Genomic DNA, 8,297 nt, shown 5'->3' with positions numbered 1-8,297 from the left:
TGGCTCTGTATATACTGTTCCCTAATAGGTACAGGGTGTACAGAGTCCACAGTCCCCCAGAGGCTGATAGAGGTCAAAGTTAGGTATGACCTTACTCTCAAAAGTGGTAGCTTGGTCGAGCAGTAAGGCAGTACCAGAGGACAGTGTAAAGCATTTATTGTACACACTCAGTCAGCAAATGGTTTCACACACTCAATAACTGAACTCTAGGCCAATGATTTATATATATAAAATATATGCTTGTTTTATTTTTAGAACCACAAAGGGAGTAAAAATATACTTTCTCAGAATGAGAGGTTGAATATAAATACTTTTGTCTTAGGCAATAAATTTGTGTAAACAGTCACAGTTGGTTGCAATAAACAATCCTATTTCCTAAACATAACAATGCATTGAGCTCAATGGTAAATTCAGGTTATTTGTAATAAATTACTTTTCAGATTACTTTTGGAATTCCAGGTCTGGCTCCTAGAACCAGCCTGGGGTCAGTATTCAGAATCAAGTGATGAAAGTCGACTTAATAACTGTAATGATTTTTAAATAATATTTAGCTATTTCAAAAGTTAGCACTTGGAAAATATTTCACAGAAAACATTCAATGGATCTCTATGGCAAGAAATTCAAATTGCAGGTAGAGTACTTTATCGTTACTTTAGTAATCCAGGACTGGGTGCCTAGACCCAGGACTGGGGTCCTTATCAAAAGCAGGTAAGTAATTTCGTTTGCAGAAATGGTACGATTTTAAAAGAATATTTCAAATTTGCAAAAGTAGACACTTAGAAGAAATTTCACAGAAAAGCAGACAATGGTTTCCTATGGGAGAAAAATGAGTTAGAGGTAAGTATAGTTGTGAACACTTTTCAGAGTCAGGGCTGGGCACCAAGATCCAGCACTGGGAGCTCACCTAGGAGCAGGTGAGTAAATTCGTTTTTGTCACTTGGCTGATTTTTGGTGAATTTTTGCAGTTTTGAAAAGTTCACACTTAGAAGATTTTTGAAGAAAAAGTCAGTCAATGTTACCCTATGAGGAAAACGAAGTTAGCGGTTTAAGGGTAAGTACTCGACTGGTAGAGTTGAAATTCCGGGCATGGACTCAGGGGTCCCCCAGTGTCAGGTAGGTACAGTTGGTTCACCCTCAGCGGTTTCAGGACGGCCGGGTGCAGAGAGAGTTAGGCCCAATGTTATCCTATGAGGGATAGGGGGGCCTTGGTTGGTGGCTGCTGTCTGGCAAGCCACGCGGCTGTGGGAGCTGGGCTCCTGGTCACTTACTCAGGGCAAGTGGGGAAGTAGGTTAGTGTAGAGAGGGCACTGCCAGGGCCACTCGGGCGGCTGGGTGCAGGGTGCTTTTTGAGCCTTCGGGCGCTCAATGGAAATCAATGGGAATGTTCCGGTTTGGAAAAACAGGCTGCAGGCTCGGGGACGAGGATGCTTCAGGTGCCACCACCACTTCGAGAGGTAAGTTGGGTAGTTGTAGGTTAGGTGGGTACCCCGGGATTGGGCACAGGGGGCCGCAGGGCGCCGGGTGCAGGGGTGCCTTTTGATGTCGGAAATCTTACCCTCTGGTTGATCGCGGTTGGGGTGGCACTCTGTTCTGAGGCTGCAGGCTTCTTCCGGAATGTCGAGGGGGGTCCTTGAGTGCCGGACTCGGGGTCACAGTCGCCGTGGGGTCGTCCTCAGGGTCTTTGTCCACTCCGGCACTGGCCAGGCTTGGCTGGTGCAGAGTGTGTTGGGTCCGCGGTTCCGGGCTGCTGCCCAGGGTTAAAAATAGGTTTCTTGAGTAGAGCCTCTACTCATGGGAGACCCAGGGGCTTAGAGCCAACAGGTAGCCAGGTCCTCCGGGGTTGGTGAGGTTGCTGGCCACGAGAGATGCCGCGCTGGTGCAGGTTCGAGAGTCGACAGGCCGGTAGGGCTGGGGCCAAAGCAGTTGGTGTCTTCTTCTCTTTTTAGCAGCTGCAGGGCAGGTCCTTGTTCTTCTTGCTCTTCTTGTAGTTTTCTATCTGGAATCTCCGGAAGGAAGGTTCAGGGGGCCCCTAAATACTAGATTTAGGGGCGTTACAGGTAGGTGAAGGCCAGGGACCAATGGGTCCTTGTCCTGGGGTGGGTACACCCCCTATCCTGCCTCTCTCCTGTGGGAGGAGGGCAGTAGCCTAATCCTGATAGGGTAGGGCCTCCCATCTTCAAGATGGCGAGAGCCCGGAGATGTGCTTCACCTCGCCTCCCCCACCTGAGGGGTGGGGTGGGCAGGCTGGCACATCCCCTGTCCTTGTATGGGGTTTCCGGCCAAGCTTCCTGCCAGAGTGGGGGGTTGCAGTGGCCTGGGGAAACTCCAACTGGCGGCATGCCTTTGAAGCTTCCCTTTGCTCATCCTGGGGGAGGAGATTTCTCACCTCACCCAGGATGTGCATTGTTGCAGGCCCGGGAGAGCAGGGGCTCTCCCACCCAGGGGTCCAGCAACGTGTCTGCTGTGTGGCAGCCTGGGCAGCCTCAGAGCAGACGTGGATTGTAGGTTAGCTGTAAGGGGGCATCTCTAAGATGCCCTCTGGGGTGCTTAGTACATTAAATCCCACACTGGCATCAGTGTGGGTTTAATGTGCTGAGAAGTTTGATACCAAACTTCCCAGTCTTCAGTGTTGCCATTATGGTGCTGTGGAGTTCGTGTTTGACGAGCTCTCAGCACCATGTACTTGTAAAAGGCAGCACTGTACTTACAGTGCCCAGGAATGGACCTGGGTACTGTAGGGGCACAGGGCTCCTGCTCCTGTGCCCACACCATAGGCATAAGGCACCCAGCCAGAGGGGTGGCTGACATATGCCTTGGCAGTATAGGTAATGGGCATGGCACACAGAGATGTGTGCCATGTCGACTCTTTGTTTTGTCCTGCACCCAGACACTCAGCCTGCAAAGGCAGTGTGTGTGTGTAAGGGTACAGGGCCTCTAAGGGTGGCACAATGAGTGCTGCAGCCCTTAGAGGCCTTCCCTGGTCACAAGGCCCTGGGTACCTAGGGTACCATTTACCAGGGGCTGACAGGTGGCCAGGGTTTGCCAATTGGGAGTTTGTGTGTTTTAAGGAAGGAACATAGGCCCTGGGCACCTGATTGGCAGGAGCCCAGGGCACAACAAGGAAAAGTGCATCAGCTATTAGGCAAAAAAGGGGGGGGGGTTACTGCAACAGAAACCCACTTTCTCACACAAGCCCCCCCCAGCCCAAAGGCCAGGAGACTTCTGCCAAAGCTGGGAGAGTCTACCTAGTCTTTCAGGCGAGGAAGAGTTGGGGAAGTGGTTTGAAAGTTGCAGGGCCTACTCTGCCTTACATCCTTCTGCCTAGGTCAGTCCCTTTGGGGACCTGGCCTGTCTTATTAGTTTCAGGACCTAACTCCCAAGGCTCCTCTCCTTGTCTTTTACTGTCCTGGTCCCATCTTTCTATTTTGGGTTTAGAGGTGTATACCTCGGTAGTTTCTAACTTAGCCAGGGCTAGGCCCAGCTTACCCACAGAGGCTACCCACAGCTTGAGCAACCCCACCATGACCAATAAGGTCAGGGGGCCTGACTTGCTATTTGGCAGGGGGTTAGGCCACCATGCCAAGGATAGGGCTGCCATGAAGGCTAACACCCAGCAGAGGCTGCTGACAGCTGTCAGTGCCCAGTACCATACCTTTAGCTCCTGACTGGCAAGTGAGGGGGCTATTTTATAGTTCTCTTTGGGTCCTGGCTGTTGGTCTGTTTGAGGATAGGGGGTCCCTACTCTTGGTAGGGAACACCCCTCCTCTACCCCTTGTTCTGCCACCTGAGGAGCCACTAATTCAGGCTGGACAGTTGCCTGACTAGTCAGGTCTTGCTGTTGGCTAGGGGGGGCTTTACCAGTGCCATTGTGGGAGTTTTCCCTTACTGGGATAGAATCTCCCTGGCTCTCTGGGACTGTGGCTAACAGTTGCCCACCTTTCCTACCCTGTTTCTTCTCACTCTTTTGGGACTCAGCTGCACTGACTGCAGGTTGAGCCCCCACAGGTTCTTTGGGCGAGGCCTGGCATTGGGCCAGCACCTCTCTTTGGCTCAGTTCCACATCTAAGTGATCATTCCCCAAGAGACAATCAAGGGGGAGGTTTTTACTGACTATCACTTTCCTCCATCTAAGGGACCCAGCTGTGGCTAGGGGCACTATAGCCACAGGCCTAACAGTGACTCCCCCTGGGACAGTTCTTACCCTTCTTGTTTCCCCTGAGACATATTGGTGTGGGAATACCAACCTGTCATGTACCACAGTGTGACTGGCACAGGTATCTCTCAGGGCAGTGGCTGGGATTCCATTCACCAGTAGGTGGTGGAAGTGTCTACATCCTTCTGGGATCTCCAGCTTGCTTCTTGGGCCCATTCCCCAGTTGAAAGCTAGGAGGACTTCCTCATCTGAGGACCCTCCCTCCCAAGCTACACTGGCAACCCCTGGGGCTACACTAGTCACCCCTGGAGCTGTACTAGGAACCTTATTTTTAGGACAGCTAGAGTCCTGGGTGTGGTGTCCAGCCTTCTGACAGTTGAAACACCATATTCTGTTGGGATCCCAATTCTTACCTTGGTACCCTGGTTTAGTTTGTGAGGTGTCTTTGGGCCCACCCTCCTGGTCAGGTTTTTGGGGGGCTACCTGGGACTCCTTTCTTTTATCCACAAGGGGTTCACTCTCTTTCTTCTGGGGAGGTTTTGGGACCCCTTGGTTCTGGTCCCTCCCAGTGAACGTCCTAGTCACCTTAGTCTTGACCCAGTGGTCTGCTCTTTTTCCCAATTCTTGGGGGGATTTTAGACCTAGGTCTACCAAATGCTGATGCAACTTTTCATTTGTGCAGTTACTCAAAATATGTTCCTTCATGAATAAATTGTACAATCCAGTAAAATCCTGCACACCATGTCCAGCTAACCAACCATCCAGTGTCTTCACTGAGAAATCTACAAAATCAATCCAGGACTGGGTCTGGGTTTTGTGAGCCCCCCTGAACCTAATTCTATACTCCTCAGTGGTGAATCCAAATCCCTCAATCAGAGCTTTCTTCATGAGGTCATAGGATCCTGCTTCTGGCCCAGAGAGAGTCAGAAGCCTGTCCCTGCAGTTACCAGAGAACAGTTCCCACAGGAGTGCCCCCCAGAGAGGTTTCTTTACTTTCCTGATATCACAAGCCCTCTCAAAGGCTGTGAACCATTTGGTGATATCATCACCTTCCTCAAATTTAGGGACAATCCCTTTGGGGATTTTAAGGTCAGAAGTTTCCTCCCTATCCTTGTTTTTATTATTGCTGCCACCATTGATGGGTGCTAAACCCATCTCTCTCCTTTCCTTTTCTAGAGCCAGGAGCCTGGACTCTAGATCTATTCTTTTGGCCAGCCTCATAAGGCTGTCCTCTTCACTGGGGGGACCCCCAGTGTTGTCCCTGGGACCAGAGCCACCTGTGTGGTCTCTAGGTGCCCAGATGCTATGTCTTGAGTTGGAGGGTATGGGTGCCATCTCCTCCCTAGGGAATAGTATGGGGAGGTTGCTGTCCTCCTCCCCTGTTTCCCTTTCCTCATCTGACTGGCCATCACCATGTTCAGATGGGTGGTCTTTAGCATACTCAGCCAGGAGCTCCAGGAGCCCTTGTTTGGTTGGATGCTGACCCATTTGTAAATTTTTGAGTTTACATAAGGACCTCAATTCCTTGAAAGACAAGTGTAAGTAAGGTGTGAGGTCGAGCTCCTCCACCAGGTCCATGTTATTATTATCACTAATAGCTGGGTTTGTTTGAGACATTCTAACCTGACAGTTCTAACCCTCTACCCTGACTATAGTGACTTTTATTTTTCTAAAATTCTAATGGGACTTAAGCAAGGCCCTAGCAAGACTTTTAGTAATTTTGGAAAAACCAATCAGAATTCTAAAGGCAATTTTTAAGAGTTCTGTCGTGTGATCAGATGATAACCAAGTAGTCCAACAAATGCAAGTTTGTATCCCACCGCTGATCCACCAATGTGAGAAAGTGGCTCTGTATATACTGTTCCCTAATAGGTACAGGGTGTACAGAGTCCACAGTCCCCCAGAGGCTGATAGAGGTCAAAGTTAGGTATGACCTTACTCTCAAAAGTGGTAGCTTGGTCGAGCAGTAAGGCAGTACCAGAGGACAGTGTAAAGCATTTATTGTACACACTCAGTCAGCAAATGGTTTCACACACTCAATAACTGAACTCTAGGCCAATGATTTATATATATAAAATATATGCTTGTTTTATTTTTAGAACCACAAAGGGAGTAAAAATATACTTTCTCAGAATGAGAGGTTGAATATAAATACTTTTGTCTTAGGCAATAAATTTGTGTAAACAGTCACAGTTGGTTGCAATAAACAATCCTATTTCCTAAACATAACAATGCATTGAGCTCAATGGTAAATTCAGGTTATTTGTAATAAATTACTTTTCAGATTACTTTTGGAATTCCAGGTCTGGCTCCTAGAACCAGCCTGGGGTCAGTATTCAGAATCAAGTGATGAAAGTCGACTTAATAACTGTAATGATTTTTAAATAATATTTAGCTATTTCAAAAGTTAGCACTTGGAAAATATTTCACAGAAAACATTCAATGGATCTCTATGGCAAGAAATTCAAATTGCAGGTAGAGTACTTTATCGTTACTTTAGTAATCCAGGACTGGGTGCCTAGACCCAGGACTGGGGTCCTTATCAAAAGCAGGTAAGTAATTTCGTTTGCAGAAATGGTACGATTTTAAAAGAATATTTCAAATTTGCAAAAGTAGACACTTAGAAGAAATTTCACAGAAAAGCAGACAATGGTTTCCTATGGGAGAAAAATGAGTTAGAGGTAAGTATAGTTGTGAACACTTTTCAGAGTCAGGGCTGGGCACCAAGATCCAGCACTGGGAGCTCACCTAGGAGCAGGTGAGTAAATTCGTTTTTGTCACTTGGCTGATTTTTGGTGAATTTTTGCAGTTTTGAAAAGTTCACACTTAGAAGATTTTTGAAGAAAAAGTCAGTCAATGTTACCCTATGAGGAAAACGAAGTTAGCGGTTTAAGGGTAAGTACTCGACTGGTAGAGTTGAAATTCCGGGCATGGACTCAGGGGTCCCCCAGTGTCAGGTAGGTACAGTTGGTTCACCCTCAGCGGTTTCAGGACGGCCGGGTGCAGAGAGAGTTAGGCCCAATGTTATCCTATGAGGGATAGGGGGGCCTTGGTTGGTGGCTGCTGTCTGGCAAGCCACGCGGCTGTGGGAGCTGGGCTCCTGGTCACTTACTCAGGGCAAGTGGGGAAGTAGGTTAGTGTAGAGAGGGCACTGCCAGGGCCACTCGGGCGGCTGGGTGCAGGGTGCTTTTTGAGCCTTCGGGCGCTCAATGGAAATCAATGGGAATGTTCCGGTTTGGAAAAACAGGCTGCAGGCTCGGGGACGAGGATGCTTCAGGTGCCACCACCACTTCGAGAGGTAAGTTGGGTAGTTGTAGGTTAGGTGGGTACCCCGGGATTGGGCACAGGGGGCCGCAGGGCGCCGGGTGCAGGGGTGCCTTTTGATGTCGGAAATCTTACCCTCTGGTTGATCGCGGTTGGGGTGGCACTCTGTTCTGAGGCTGCAGGCTTCTTCCGGAATGTCGAGGGGGGTCCTTGAGTGCCGGACTCGGGGTCACAGTCGCCGTGGGGTCGTCCTCAGGGTCTTTGTCCACTCCGGCACTGGCCAGGCTTGGCTGGTGCAGAGTGTGTTGGGTCCGCGGTTCCGGGCTGCTGCCCAGGGTTAAAAATAGGTTTCTTGAGTAGAGCCTCTACTCATGGGAGACCCAGGGGCTTAGAGCCAACAGGTAGCCAGGTCCTCCGGGGTTGGTGAGGTTGCTGGCCACGAGAGATGCCGCGCTGGTGCAGGTTCGAGAGTCGACAGGCCGGTAGGGCTGGGGCCAAAGCAGTTGGTGTCTTCTTCTCTTTTTAGCAGCTGCAGGGCAGGTCCTTGTTCTTCTTGCTCTTCTTGTAGTTTTCTATCTGGAATCTCCGGAAGGAAGGTTCAGGGGGCCCCTAAATACTAGATTTAGGGGCGTTACAGGTAGGTGAAGGCCAGGGACCAATGGGTCCTTGTCCTGGGGTGGGTACACCCCCTATCCTGCCTCTCTCCTGTGGGAGGAGGGCAGTAGCCTAATCCTGATAGGGTAGGGCCTCCCATCTTCAAGATGGCGAGAGCCCGGAGATGTGCTTCACCTCGCCTCCCCCACCTGAGGGGTGGGGTGGGCAGGCTGGCACATCCCCTGTCCTTGTATGGGGTTTCCGGCCAAGCTTCCTGCCAGAGTGG

This window comes from Triturus cristatus, chromosome 4_1, assembly GCF_964204655.1.
Source record: "Triturus cristatus chromosome 4_1, aTriCri1.1, whole genome shotgun sequence".
Taxonomy (NCBI): Eukaryota; Metazoa; Chordata; class Amphibia; order Caudata; family Salamandridae; genus Triturus; species Triturus cristatus.
The sequence above is the reverse complement of the archived record's forward strand: the minus strand, read 5'-3'. Positions refer to the sequence as shown.